Source organism: Taeniopygia guttata, chromosome 2 (assembly GCF_048771995.1).
Source record: "Taeniopygia guttata chromosome 2, bTaeGut7.mat, whole genome shotgun sequence".
Classification (NCBI taxonomy): domain Eukaryota; kingdom Metazoa; phylum Chordata; class Aves; order Passeriformes; family Estrildidae; genus Taeniopygia; species Taeniopygia guttata.
In genome coordinates, this window is record NC_133026.1 from 108,441,772 (window position 1) to 108,457,847 (window position 16,076).

Here is a 16,076-nt window from a genome sequence, read left to right on the forward strand (position 1 = left end):
AGAATAAAAAGGAAATAGTCTCCAGATAAATTTAATTCTGTTAAAAGCACTCAAAAATATTTTGATTGACACAAAAAGACCTCTAGAATAAAGAACTCTAGATTAGGTAGTCATTTTTTATCCTGTGGAAACTGCGCAGAAAATAATTGCAGTCATAGACACTTGCAACAGGAAATATGTAATTGCTACTTCTCACTTTACAAATGACTCTACAAGGAAAGACAGAGGAGAGAGTAAAGAACTAACTACTTAATGGTACATTCAACAAATGTAAGCGCAGTGGGCCTTGTTTCCTAACTGTTTACTCCTTTTTTCATCTGCATAATACTCTTGATCTTTTTGAAACAGGTCTTTGTAACACTGATAGTAATGGTGTGAACTGAGAAACAAGCCTACTCACTATCCTTTAAAAACATTAATATGCATGATGGAACACAGTGGATTGCATGCCAGTTAAGCAGAAAGTAACTTGTCAAGACTAATTTTTGTGTGTTTTCTTGGCCTCTATTATTCAGCTGAACCTAAGCAACAGGCAGTATCTTGTTTTATATTTAAAGTCTGCATACCATAAGCTTCTGCAAAATCTCTGAATTTCTCCAAAGCTTGCTGATACATTACTTTGCTATTTACCATATTTACACAATATCACAGCCCATGAAACCTGAAGAAGACAACTTGTCCTTTTCATTGCTTATGTTTTCCTTGTGTGTGTAACACTTTCATATAACCATTTTCCCAAGGATCATACAAAATCCAACTTAGATCTGAAACACTTGATTGTTCTTTGCGCAGTTAAATGAAGTCCAGGAGGAATGATTTAGTGATCCAAATCTACCTCCAGGCACTTTGCTGACTGCCCTTATTTTTCTTTTTTCTTCAAAAATCCAAATGAAAATAATATTATGTTTAAGCAGTAAATGCATTCCACCTCCAGAAAATTATAATGACTGAAAACATTTTTTCCTCTTCCTTTTTCTTCCTTTTTTTTTTTTTTTAGTGATGTTCAGATGCATTGCACTTCTAAACAAGGTTAATAGGTACTGAAAAGAGCAAGGACTTCTCTGATCCCTACGTAGTGGAATGCTATGAAACCCAAGCTGCAACATGCATACTGTTGTATAAACACTAGCAGCAATTTATTAACATAATTTTTACATACTCAGGTACTCCCACATTCAACTCACATCAACAGATGCAAACACAAAATACACACTGAAGTTAACTACCAGAAAACTTTTATCTATGGAAACATTTTTTTTTTTTTTGTGTCACAACATTAAGTTTGGCTTTAAGATTATTCAGCAATACATGTAGTTTTAAAATTTTGATAAAGGTAATAATTTGACTCAAGTTATGTAAAAAAATATTCTGCTTTTGTATAAAAAATACTTAGTTTTAGGAATAAGAGATAGACAATGGCTATCTAAGAAACAAAAATACAGAATAGGTCCAAATTTTTGAGGATCACAAGCTAAAGTGGATCCAAGGCTTTCAACTACTGAAGAAAAACAGCCTGTAGGAACAACACAATTATCATTATCCTGGTATCTCTGATATATATACAGAAGCACTGTTTGTAAGACATAGAACCCAACTTTCTGACTTCCTAATCTCAGATAAGACTGTGGGATGTTTGTAAGATGCCTACACAAGAGAAACAAGATTGATCAAAGGCCTGGGAAACTTGGTCTGTGATAACAGCTTGACAGAACCTGTGTTGCTTAGTCCAAAGAAGAGGAGACCTGGTGGAGGAATCATAACTTGTTCAAAACTTCTGCAGGAAGAGGAGAGTAGAAAAGGAAGAAGATAATTTCAGGACAAGTGAAACTGTGAATGGATCCATGAAAGTGCCTCCATCCAAAGGCAAAGTTTTCTGAGACAAAACAGAGAAAGATCTTTTTTCATTATATTTGTAAGTATCTCCCAGGCCCTCAACATGGGCAATGTGCCTGCCCAGCTTTCTTTCCCTACCTTCACCTCCCTGGACCATCCCTCCTATCACTCTCATTGCTGAGAGGTAGAGCTCCCCAAAGGCACCACTGGCCACACTTGACATGGGAACAAATTCCTACTTCTAGTCACTTTTCCTTGCATAATGCTTTGCTCAGCCAGGCAACAAAATTATCTTTTGGTTTTGGAGAACAAAAAATTTGCACAAAATATTTCTTTCTATTCGATGATACTAGAAATAAAATTGATATTATTCCACAGGTTTTACAGCTGGTTGGATTCCTATGCCAATTCCATCTTCACTCACACTGTTTTTCTTAAATTCAGTCACTAAAAAGAGTAAAACCAATGCTGTTATACCTGAGGTGCCATACTGCCACAACAGAAGTTGCAGTCAAATGGTAAAGGAAAAGGCAATATATGAAAACTTACACTGTAACATATTTGTTTCAGCTTCAGAAGAGGAAATATTTGAAGGTGAGACTGCATTCATGTATTTACACCATTAAGGCTCTTCCCTTTCTGTCGAAAGTAGCTGTTCTGTATCTGTCTCGGATTTCTCTCAAAATGAAGCAGTTGATACCTGATAGCATTCTCCCTTTCCTTTCTGGATCCAGGAAAATTCCTACTGAAGTCACAAGAAAAAATTCCTGTGACTTGAGTATGAAATTAAATTGGGTTTTCTTGGGTTTGTGGTGTAGTCTTGGACACGACATAAATACATGTCCCATAATAAATTTAATTCCACACTGCCTTTCAATACTCAAGCCAAGTCATTAAGGCATTTGGAGCTTGCTGTTCTTTTATGCTGCATTTCAAGTAATTCAAAGCAAAGTCTTATTTTAGGTAACAAGATATAATTATAAAGCTGTGATCATCAGATGTTAGAAGCAGATAAGATCTGTAGGGTACACAAGGATATTCCAGAGTTGCTGAGGCTTTTTACTATATTATCTGGAAAATGGAGACTATATGATGGGACTGACTAAAAAACAGTAATAATAATAATTTTCATTGTGTTTACATTTTTCCTTTATAATAACTTTAAACTTTATCATACATAGATGGCATAATACTGCTTTACATTAAATTTTTAAAAACTGAAAGTAAGGAAGGATTAATTCTACTTTTGATAAAAGGAAAAATACCTTTCATAAGCCTTTTTTCTGACATTCACTAAGTTTCAGATGAGGAAGTTCCAATTTCTAAGAAGATTTATAGAAAAAATAAGTAATTATGTATTTATATATGTATATATATGCAACATTCTTATTTCAGCTAAAGAACAATTTAAGGTAGAGGGAAATAATTTGGACAATACTTGCTCACAAATCCAAGTTGAAGCTATATCCTGTAAAGATCTTATTAATCAAATAGAATTAGGCTTGATGACCAAAAAGTTTCTAATTGTTTTTACAGTGTGGGTGAGGTCTGTTTGATTAGGAGGATGGGAGAAAATTGATTAAGGAAATACTTAATCCTTGTTCCCAGGCACCCAAGGTAAGTATCATAACCAATCCCTCAAATTTAGGTAATGTGGGGAATTGCCTGAGACTCATCTGACTAAATTAATGTTTACTATAACGACACAAAGATACGAGCTTGGGCTCTTTTATAGCCAGCAGAGATCTGGCCAACAGTTGATGGATATGTCTCATCCTAAACTCAGTCCCTACATTTGGTCAGATTAATATTTCGGTATGTGATTATATTTATTCTACTTTGACTGACTACAGATGGTGTCTAGGTGACCCTGGGTTACCTGTGTGATTAACTCAGATGTAGACATCTACACCTCAGACATCAAAAGTTACACAAATGAATATTGGTCTTTTGATACTGTGAGCAGGGCTTTTGGAAGGTTCACTCTTACATCAAATAAAAGTAATATCAGAGCAAAGTGCAGTTTAAAATAGACAACTGATTAGATTATTTATTGAAATAGGAAAGACATTGGGACAAATCTTTTTTCTTAATAATTCAAAACAAGGAATGAAATGAGCATATTTTACATTCTATCAAAGTCTACTAACTAAGGGGCTACCATAGTTACTATTCTGATGTGAATGACCTTCCAAAAAAAAATCTGAAGGATCCGCTTTCCATTCCAATGTGGCACAGGACTCATTTGAAAAGTTCTAATAGTACAAAGGGATGGAAAAAATGTGTTTTGCGCATTTCAGTTCTACACCATTTTTTCACTCCAGTGTGTGCCTCCAAGGCATAATTGAACATCTAACCCTTTTGATCCATCTGGTAGAATATATACATGGAGTGGGACTAATTTAAAAGAGGTTTTGATTGACTGTGATTTACACATTCATATACCCTTTTGCTGTCTGCTTAACATGGCACACCCTTACCCAGTCCCTTGGCACAGAAATTAAACCAGCCTTAGATTGCTCTAGAATTTCTTACCCTTAGACAACAAAGAATAAATTCAGAGATGGACTATCAGATGAACAGGGAATTCAATGGGGATATAAGGTGGTTTACATGCCTGAAAAATTATCTAAACTGAGATTACCATCAGAATTATTTCATTTTACAGCTGCAGTTACCTTAAATTTACATAAAATTTGATTCCTGAAGGTGGCAGCATCCTGGCCAAACCTATATACAGTCTTAAATGCATGCAAAACCCTAGAACACAACCATGAAACTATAAGTGCTAGTTTAGCAGTAGTGCCACATATGACCTTTCAACACATAACTAGGAGTATGCTCTGTGATAGTAGTTGGTTCGAGTATTTCCCAAGTTTTTCTCTTGAGCTGTAAAACTTAAAAAGAATATTTTTCCCCCTTGGATGTCTTTCAGCATTTCATGCTATTGGCGTTCATTAACTACTATAAGCATTGCATTCAAGTAATTATGGATTTGGAGTATTTTTTGCCTCATTCTTTGTTTTGCAAAGGTTATTTTATATAACACAGGCACTGTAAAAGTTTTATCTCCTCTGCATACTTTAAAACTCTCTTCATAATGTGAAATGAACATTGTAGGGAGTCTTTATCTGTCTGCAAGGGGCTTTGTTTATTTTTTGCTGGGTTTTTTTCCTCCACTTTATTCCTTGTAGTTATTACCTATGCTTGTGTAGACTGACTGGTTACAGAAAAAGAAGGGACAAGGGTTTCATCCACCCATGTCCTTATACATACAGAGTCATGAATCAACCATTTTTACATAATAAATTTTTTTAATTAAAAAAATTAAATTTTTTAAAACTGTTTTTAGTAACAAACACTTGAGATCTTAATAAAATCAGGGAAATGTTCCATTAAGCTTAAAGATCGTGTGAAATCTTTTATTTGTCTAGACTCATATCAGAAAAAGCAGAGAAGAGTTACAGGTTGCTGTTGCAAAGTCCCTGGGAGACTCAGAGGGAATTTCACTCTGTCCCCAGAGGAAGACAAGCTCTACTTCATCCCCATCTACTCAGAAAAAAACAGGCTTTTCAGAGAGGATGAGTCCAGCCTTTCACACTTGGGTAAGCAGGGCAAACCACCTCATGCAGAATGGCATTGCTATGGCAAGGTAAAGCAATATGTGGGCACATTCCCTTGTGCTTCCTCCTGGAAGAATTTACATCATTCCTTAGTAATGGCTACACCTAAATGTTGCAAACTACCCCCTAGTTCTTGGCCATTTTCTGGTATGCAAAACATATTTTCCAGTCTGACAGGACCTTCTCCTTGCTGTAGCACAGGCTTTTGGGTGTCAGGTTCCTGAAGCAGAAGCCTTCAGACCAGTGTTCTGTATTTGGGTTTCTGCTCCAGGAACCTGACAGCTGAAGAGGCTGGCCTGGATTCCCTGTACCTCTCCCAATGTGTTCCTCTCTCAGAGGCACCCAGCAGTCATCCAGCTCCATAACACACATACTATTTAGCTAGGAAAAAAAAAAAAGCACTTCGGAGAAAATATCTTGGAAAATGTTGAAATAGTATGAATAATACTTAACTTACCTGCTTGTCACACTTTTTTCCACATCAAAATCCTTTTGAGGGTTTGTCTCTGTCTTGCTCAGTCTTACATCTCTCAGTGATGGGTAAAATGCCTTTTTTGTCATGTCAGAATGGAGATTCACCACATTTTCAGCTTCTCCATCTTCTTACACTTCCCAAACCTGACCAAACTAGTCTAAGCTAGTCCTACAGGGCAATACTTCAAAAGGGATTTTTACTGCTTAATTTTAGTATTGCAATTTACCCTCATTATTTTTAGTTCCTACCACAAACATTCCTTGAGTTAACAGATAAGTCAGGAAGACTTTAACCATCAAATCTGTAAAAATGTGTATATAACCTCAGTAAAGCTAAGACAGTTGCTGTTGAATGTGCTCTGCTCCTTAACACCTGCAATACTAGCACAGATGAAATTACTCTGGTGCTGGTGGCCTATTTGTGCTGGGAACTTTCTGATGCAGGATTTCACTCAAAAAAATTTTTATCAGTTCTCTCTGGCAAAAATGCAGCTGTCAGAGATCCACTGCATTACCCCTGGCCCCAGCCAAGGTAGAATTCTGCCAAAGCAGAATTAGCTCATCCCTTGTGTGGTTGCACGACTGCGAGTATTATACCTGTGGTTTTGTTTTCACCTCGGCCACTTTGCCCTCCAGATGTGCTTGAAGACTGAGATATGAAGACAACATGTCAGAATGTGTAGCAAAAATATACTGGAGTAGCTGAGAGGCATTACCTCAGCTGATGGCAAGTGTTACTGACCTCCTATTCTCAGTAATTATCCAGATTAAAATAATTATTTCAAGGAGAAAATATTATATATAACAAAGAGCAAAATTAAACTGAGTGGAAATGAGGCCTATGACTTCCTTCTGTTTCTGAAATAGGCTTGTAGACTTGTAGAAGAGCCCTGAGTGTAGCAGGGAGTATTAACTGGCCTGTGCCAGACACAGCAAGGTCAATCGCTAGAACAAAATCCTTCCTCTGCACCCTTCTGCAGAAGCAGCTTGTCTGTGTCTTGCCTCACTGTCCACTCATGTCTGGGGACTGTCACACAAAGAAGGGAGGAAGCCCAGCTCTTTACTTCTCCTTCCACTCCGTCTTCACTAAAGAGCAATACTTTCAGAAATCTGTTTTCTCTCTACCTTGAGTTTTCACTGATACTAGAGTAGATAAGCCAAAAATACTTTACAGACCATTCAGACCTAGCTGAGTGATACGAAATTTTGTCTAGTTAGCTGCATGCCTTTCCAAAAATTTATTTAAATCCTTGTATTTTTGAATTAAAGTTTTGCCCGTTTCACATGCCAGATGAAACTCTGCCACTGTACATGATGCGGCTGGGGTGGAGTTAGATTTCTTCATGGTGGCTGGTGTGGGTCGGTGTTTCCCTGTGCTCATCATACTTTGATGAGTGGAAATTAATCTGATTTATTGGGAAAAAAATCAACACAATTGCACAGTGAAGCTTTTTCAGGATTCACATGTTAAAATATCTCCAAGATTGTTTTAGAAAATGGTAAACAGAAATGTACATGGTCTCTTAGTTACAAATAAAAAGCTTTACCTTTACACTTGGTTACTGCATCTACAAAAAATATTCACAATACTTTTCTGACAATGTGAAAGTAGCTGGAATTTATCACAGAGATTTTTTTCCTGTTAAAATTATAAATGACACCTTATGAGAAAAGACACTACATGTACACTGTAACCTTCACATAAAAAAAATTTAATGCAGGTGCTTGTGCTTTATGATCTAACACAGATAAACAGATACTGTCAATTTGTAAATATTTCCTTTTATGAATTTGGAAGTAACAAAGTGTACTGCATATTTTTTTCCGTGTTCAAAAGCATGTCTGTTCTTCTACTATTATGGACTTAGTGAAAACCTCCATAAGAAGTGTTTCAGTTGTATCTGAAACTCCAGTATTAAATAGATATTAGGCTTTCATGGGAACTGAGAGCTTCAGAAAATGGCTTTTAAATCAGGATGACTTGGCTTGGGAGTTTACACTGGCTGCCATCCAAGCAGAAATAGCCAAAAGAGCAAATTACACCTCCACACCCAGTTAGAAAGTCTTCAGGTATTAAGTTGTTTGTTAATGGAGTCATTGCGTTAGTAATTTTAGCTGTGTTTGTTCTTTGTGGAAGGCAACAGGCTCTTCCAGATAGTTTCAAAACACAGCAGGGCAAAACTTGATCTTATTAAAACTAAGTTTCTACATGCACTGTTGTTTCTCGCTTCTCAGGCTTCCTCTGCTCTTCTCAGCCAAACTTACTGCTAGTGTATCTTCCTCTGTAAAATATTTTTTTCACAAACATTTGTTTCAGAAACTGCCTTAAAAGCCTTTGCTTTAGGGAAAACAAGCAAAATCACAATTTTCACAGCAGACTCATTTGTTTGTATTTTTAGCCTTGTTATTTTATGTTTCCCACAAATGGAAGAAAAACTGTACCTCTCTCTTGCAAAAAAGTCCTGTTACTTTTTTTTTTTAATTTCAAATTAAAATGTCAATAAACCTGATAAATGCTTTTTAAGCTTGCTTAGACTTCTAAATAGAATGTATTACTTAAAGCTGTCACTCAGTTCTTATCAATGAAAAAGAACTTATCAATTAAGAACTTCCTTATTGTAGAAGTATGCTAAGAATTATTTTCTGAATATGTTTGTCTTCTGAAAGCAAGGGTGACTTAATGATTACACTAATAAAAAATTGTTTTGCTTGGCTTTTTGCTGTTGTTCTGGGAAATTTCTCTTGGAACTGTCATCCTTCCTCTGCATCGGCAATGAAACTTCCCAGCTAGTTCCAGTTAAGGGCAAGACTTGTTCTAACTGACAGAGGAGCAACCGGAGGTAGAGTTCAGTTCAAAGGCTGATATATGTGCAACCTGCAAGCCCAACTTGTTCCTCTGGCTGCATGGGACTCTTCACAGGAGGAGGAAAGGCAGGACTGTGTTTTGCAGAGGGAAACAGTGCTTTAACTCTTACTGTATGAAACCACAACACAACCCAAAGGAAGTCTGATGTGCAGTGCCTGGTGAAGATAACCTTCCCAACAGAGGATTCCAGTGCAATGCCATGCCCTCAGTCACCTGTGTATCTTCAGGGTGTCTGCAGACTACTGACATAACCTTGTGAGAGACAGAGCTGTGGCAACCAGACATGCAGGAATTGCAGGCACAACTCTTTCGAACTTCCTCTGCCTTGCATACCACTGCAGAATTGCCGTGCAGGCTCCTTTCCCCTCACCAAGGAGCTCAGCTGCCCCTCAGGTTCAGTGACTACTGCTGACACCAGCCAGGGCTGTTTGAATTATGCCAGCTCTCAGGGGTGATTCATCCTCCTCTTGTCCATGTCTCAAAGCATGCTCAAATTCAGCACATTTCAACTCACATACAGTTTCTAAGCCAGAAAACTTTCAGCTACCATTGGTCTGGCTTGTATGGTTAATTTCCAAGATAAAGAGACATTAATGTCTTCTTGTTGCCTGAATTTTTAATCTGCAAATGATATTATAGGTTTTCTTTTGCCTCCTCAGACCTCTGTGGCTTGTAAATGCAGCTGCAGCATAGACACCAGAGCTTGTTTTGCAAGATATGCAGAAGAGGGCTGGTAGCATAACTAAATACAGCATAAGCCTTGAGGCTTCTTTCCAGCCAGCTGTCAAAGCTTTGAAACTATTGTGTGTTTAAGGCACTGAAAGGACCGTGGAGCATGAGCCTGATGGAATGCATGGTATTCATTTATCTCTGGAAGTTTACATGTCCTGCTTGATGAATTAGAGCTATAAAGTCATGAAGTGAAAGATGAAAGAAGCTGCAAAGGAGTAAGAGTTTCAGCGGTTATAAAAACTGCTTGAAAACTTGTGTTCACCAAGCAAAACTTTTGATTGAAAATATTTTAATGGATGAACAATTGATCTTGTACCTGACCAGATTGCACCCTGATGGTGCTTGACTCCAGTATGATTTCTAACAACTGCTCTAGAAAAGGACATTTTCCATTTAATGGATAGTATAAGTTCTGAAGCTGAATCATAAGTAGATATCTGACCCTGTGTCATAGGGGAAGGGTAACAGGAGAGGGAATGAGCCAGAAGTACTCCCCAAACACAGAATCTTCTGCTTTTTTAGGCATCAGTTGTAGCTCTGTGCTAAGTGTCTACAAAGTTTTGCAGATGACGAGGCAACCAATTAGCAGCTAATACTGTGTGTAAACAGCCTGTATTGCAAATTTAAGAGTGATTTATTCATTTGTGTATTTGCCAATTTAATTTAGCCAAAATAGCAATCTGATGTTGCAAGATGACTGCAAAAGCTGCTGAAGAATTTATTTAAGCACCCAGAAAACAAGGTTTAGAAGTAGATCTGCCATGCAGTTCACTTAAGTCATACAACACTTTCCATAGTCACATCATGTGGAATAACTTGCATAAGTGGAGAAATACATCTACAGTGTATTTCTACAGAGGGATGGAAAGCCAACTCACTGTAGGTCTCCAGCTGATGCTCTGTCTTGCTGAATGTCATCACCCTGTGCTCCCTCTGTAGTCACTGGGAGGAGATAAGTAATTGAGAATTTGGACGCTCTGATTCATCATCTACAGGAGACTTCCTCTCCAGTGACTGCCCAGGGAGGCAGTGCTCCTATGTGCTTTGCCCAAGTTAAGTGTTTAAAGTTAAATAAGCTAAAAAGTTCTCCAAATTAGCCAGGGAAATCCCAATGTTTTCTTCCATCTTCATTTCCTTTTCTGTCCTGGAAAGCAAGTTACACAGAATTGGCATTTAAAATACGTGCATTCCCCTCTACAAATGAGAAAGGCATATCTAGACTGCCCCAATATCTTTTTCTCACAGAAATAATCAGGTTCATTTTACTTATTTTTTTTATCCCCAACCGCACTAAGTCTTTATCTAAATGATTTTGGGAATGGTTTGGGCCTACTCAGCTCCTTTCCTCTTTAGAGAAAATTAAATTTTATGCTCCTACAGCTGGATGGATTTCAGTTTAGGAAGTAAAAGGATACAAAAAACAACAACAACAACAAAACAATAACAAAAAAAACCCAAAAAACCTACTCCTCCTCAGCTATGCATATTGCCTTCCTGGTTACCTCCAGAAGGAAAAGTATCTTCTCTGAGGGATCAACTCTCCAGTGAAGGGTTGATTGCATGAAGAAAGAAGAAGAGTGAGCAAAGCACATGGTGGGTAGAAAGGGAATAGTATAGGAGTGCTTGGATAACAAGTCTAACATCCCCTCATCAATCACTCTTTGTCACTTACATCGATAGCCAGTTACAAAGAGCTTTTGAATGACTGTTGACCACCTCTTTTACTTCTCTCCTCTCAAAGTCTGTTGTTGGTGGCATTGTAATCAGCCATCTATGTATTTAAATCTAATTGCATATTTTAGATGCAAAGAAGAGGAAAACTGGCAGCTCTTGATTAAAAGATGGAGATGACTTTTGCAAACAGAGACTGAGGAAAATGACTTGCAGCTCATGAGTTCCAGGAGGAACAGCAAGTTGCACCTGTTGCTGGTGCTACACCTTGTGACTGGGGGCAGAAAGGTCCATAGATATTTGCATGGGCCATAATTATGTACATGAGTAGAAAATTTGGTCATTAGAAGACTCTCTAACTTCAGTAAACTAAGCAAGAATCCAAAGCTGAAATCTGTATACTAGAAAAACACAAGCTATAAGTGCAGTACCAATTTTCAGATGGAAGTAAAATAAACATTAAACAAATAACCATGGGGAGCAATGGAATATCCAGCATGCAAAAGCCTTGCATCAGGACCAGAATTATGAATTATGTACTTTGTTTCTAATGCATAGCAAGTAAAATTATTGTAATGGTCCCCTCTAGCCTTAAAACTATGAACTGCTTCCTCTGGTGCAGCAACCTAACTCAGCAGACTGACAGGAGGAGTTTATTGCGCCAGCCACTGCTCTTAAAACCACACCCCAAAGGAAAGGTGCTTGCGAGGAAATTGGTGCGGCAGCGTAATGAAAGGCAGCAGTGACCAGCACAGAGAGAGGATTCATTCATTCTGCTCTCTGAACAACCACACTTTGCACCAGCTGGGGCAGGATAACCAAGAGAAGCATCTGGAAAATCACAACTGAGAGTGAAAACTGGGATTCAAGAATGTTCTTCCACTGGTGTTGGTGGTCCAGCTCTCTAGTTTTGCATTCTGTGTCTGTGCAGAGACACTATCCAAGTGCAGAGACACTATCCAAGTGCTATCTTTTGTGAAGGTGGTGCATTTCTTCCCCAGGAAAAAGTTTCAGCTCCCAGCATCCACCACATATTACTTATTTGCAGATTCCTCAAACTTTTCCTTCCTCTTACTCAAAAACTGGTTGAGCATTAACTGTATACTTTTCTGAAGTAAGGAACAAAATCAGATGTGATTTAGAAAAATATGAAGGCTTTAATTACCTTTCTTAAAGCCACTTAAACTTTACAGTAAAATGTTAATTTTTTCCATAAAATGAGAGACTCCAAGATTGTGGCAAGAGTTATAAATGCATCAGATAAGATTTTCCAGCCATTTTTAATGATAAATGGCAAAGAATAGCCAACATAGCATCCATAGTGGGAGCTGGTAGGTTTGGTAGAGTTTCTTTTTGAAGTATTGGCTTTTTATTAATGATAAATCGTGACTGATTTTTAAGAGGATTCTTAGAAACATTGTTCCTCCCTCTAATCTATGGATTTGGTATAAGTGGAAAGAGCTGTCTCTGTTAAAGACAATGACAGTCTGCTTTTTGCTTATTTAGCAATTTCTATACCAAACTACCAACTGCGTCACCATCCTCAGCCGCTTGCTAAATCCAGTTGGACCAGTAGAGTGAGGTTGACTTATTACCTTTCTTTTAGCTTTTTTGACAGCTGTTAAGAAGAATAGTATTAACTTATTTTAGACAACCATGTGTTTCACACAGAGGGAACCATTAACATTCATAATATACAAAGTTCTCCTATAAGCCTGTTATAGGCACCTGGTCCCATAATCCAATATATTCAGTATTCCTTTATTCTGACAAATTTTTTAATGGATTCTTTCCATTTCTGGTTCTGTTTGCTGTTCTTTTCAAGTGTCATCAATTTCAAATCCTTTCAAATAACAGAGCAATTACTTAGAGGGGGAAAAACCCCCAAACTTTTCTTTTAAAGAAAGATTCTATTGCACACAACACAAAAATTTTCATGTTTCCAGGACCAGAAGTTAGACTCAATGATCCTTGTAAAACCCTTCCAACTCAGGTTGTTGTGATTCTATGATTTCCCCCTGCCATTACCATTATTAATAATATTGCTACTATTATAAAACAATTATTAACACTGTGATTTTTATGAACGTGACTAAACACAAATTCTCTTCTAGAAAGAATTTAAAAACTGATTTAGAGATGTGCATATGCCTTAGGCTATGATCCTATTGGCACCATGGAGACCAGAGGTGTGGTGGGATGGCTCTTATGACTGGAGTGTTGAAGAGGAAGGGAAACATGCAGATTCTTTAGAAAGGACAAGTAGGGAAGACAAGGAGGTGGTGTTGCACTCTAAGTCAGTGACCAGTTGGCGTGCAGGGAGCTCTGCTTAGGCATGGATAAAGAGCCAACCAAAAGCTTAATGGTCAGGATTAAAAGGAGGGCAGGGACAGATGGTTTTGTAGTGGGGGTCTGCTACAGACCAGGAAGATTGGAAGATGAAGATCCTCTATGGACAGATAGGAGCAGCCTTACATTCACAAGCTCTGGTGCTCATGGGGGGACCTCAGCTGCCAGGATATCTGTTGGAGGGACAACACAGCAATTCAGAAGGTTCCTGGAATGGTTCCAATAGAGAATTCCTTCTCCAAGTGACAGAGGAGCCAACAAAAAGAGCTGTCGTGCTGCTGGACCTTGTCCTACAAACAGGGAGGGGCTTTCAAGGAATGTGAAGCTCTGGGGCAGCCATGACTTTGTGGCATTTGAGATCCTCACAGCAGTGAGGAGGGTGCACAGCAAGTTCCCTACCTTGGCCTTCAGGCAGATTATAGCCTCTTCAGTCATCTGCTTCATAAAGAACCAGAGAATAAAATGCTGGAGGGAAGAGAGGCTCCAGAACAATGGTTAATATTCAAGGATAACCTCCTCCAAGCTCAGGAATGATGCATCTCAATGAAAAAGAAGTCAGGCAAGAACACCAGAAGGCCTATGTGGATGAACAAGGAGCTCCTGGACCAACTCAAACAAAACAAAGGAAGTCTCCAGTGAGTGGACATACGGAGACATAGTCTGGGAGGAACTAGAGAAATTGTCCCAGCAGCCAGAGATGAGGTTAGGAAAGCTAAATCCCTGACAGCATTAAAACTCACCAGGGACATAAAGAGCAACAAGAAAAACTTCTGAAGGTCAGTCAGTAATAAAAGAAAGATGAGGAAAAACGTGGGTCATCCCAAGAAGGAAATGAGATCTGGTTACCTGAGATATGAAGAAGAAATATGTACTCAAGGACTTTTGGTTTAAATCTTCATCAGCAAGTGCTCCATCCACACCGCCCAAGTCACTGAAAGTAAAGGCAAGAAGTGAGAAGATTAAGAACTGCCAGCTGTAGGAGAAGATCAGGTTCAAGAACAACTAAGGAGCCTGAAGGTGCAGAAATCCACAGGAACTGGTGAGATATGTCCCCAAGTCCTGAGGGAAGTGAACAAGGAAGTGGCTAAGTCACTATCCATTATATTTGAGAGGTTCTGACAGTCCAGTGAAGTTGTCACTTATGGGAAAAGGGGAAACATAACCCCAGTTTTTAAAAAGGTAAACAAGACCTAAGGAACTACAGGTCAGTCTTACTTCAATGCCCAGCAAGACCATGGACCAGATGCTCCTAGAAATTGTGATGAGGGTAATGAAAAATAAGAAGATGATTGATAACAGTCGATGTTGCATCACTAAGGGTAAACCATGCCTGACCAATCTAGTGGCCTACATCAGGGTTATAAAGTTGGTGGATAAGTGAAGAGCAACTGATGTAATCCACCTGGACCTGTGCAAAGCATTTGACACTGTCTGGCACAACATCCTTGTCTCTAAACATGAATTTGATGGATGGTCAGTTGGTCAATAATTAATTGGATGAATGGTCAGAAATGAAAAAATTGTGGTCAGCTGTGGCTTGATGTCTGCATGGAGACCGCTGATGAGTGGCATTACTCAGAGTTGGTACTGGGAATGGCACTGTTTAACATCTTTGTCAGTGTCATGGGCAGTGGAATCAAGTGCACTCTCAGCAAGTTTGCTGCTGACATCAAGCTGGGTGGTGCAGTCAACAAAGGGAAGGGAGGCCATCCAGAGGAGCATGGACAGGCTTGAGAGGTGGACCCATGTGCAATAACACAAAGTGCAAGGTACTGCAAAGTGCAAGGACCTGGATGAGGACAATTCCAAGCACAAATGCAGGCTTGTCAGAGAATGGATTAAAAGCAGCCCTGAGGAGAAAGACCTAAGGCTGTTAGTTGATAAGCTCAGCATGAACCAGAAATGTGCACTTGCAGCCCCAAAAGCCAATAACAACCTGAACTGGATCAAAAGCAGCATTGCCAGCAGGTCAAAGGAGATGATTCTGCCCCTCTGCCTGCTCTTGTTAGACACCACCTAGAGTGCTGCATCCAGCTCTGGGGCCCTCAGCATAAGAAGGGTGTGGACCCATTGGAGAAAGTCCAGAGGAGAGCCATGAATGTGATCAGAAGGCTGGAACACTTCTCCCATTGAGAGAGTGGGAGTTGTTCAGTCTGGAGAGGAGAAGGCTCCAGGAGATTACTTATAGCAGCCTTTCAGTGCATGAAGGGGACCTGCAAGAGAGTTAGAGAGGAACTTTTTACAAGGGTATGTAGTGATAGGACCAAAGGGAATGGCTTTAAACCTAAAGAGAGTAAGTTTAGATTGGATATATAAGAAATTCTTTTCTGTGAGGGTGGTGAAGCACTGGAACAGTTTGCCCAGAGAAGCTATGGGTGCTCCATCCCTGGAAGTGCTCAGAGCTAGGCTGGATAAGGCCTAGCAACCTTGTCTCATAGAAGGTTTCCTATCCATAGCAGGGAGGGTAGGACTAGATGATCTTTAAGGTCCCTTTCAAGTCAAAGCATTCTGTAACAAGACACTTGTCA

At 38.9% G+C, this 16,076-nt stretch overlaps 1 long non-coding RNA gene across 1 annotated transcript; it reads right to left on the bottom strand.

The window, feature by feature from the left end:
* Positions 1–10,143: 10,143 nt before the first annotated feature.
* On the bottom strand, positions 10,144–14,486 carry LOC140682414 (uncharacterized). The gene is made up of 2 exons (XR_012054117.1): positions 14,395–14,486; positions 10,144–10,672 (listed from the first exon to the last, which is right to left on the bottom strand). It is a non-coding gene; the product is annotated as an uncharacterized lncRNA (long non-coding RNA).
* Positions 14,487–16,076: the final 1,590 nt, after the last annotated feature.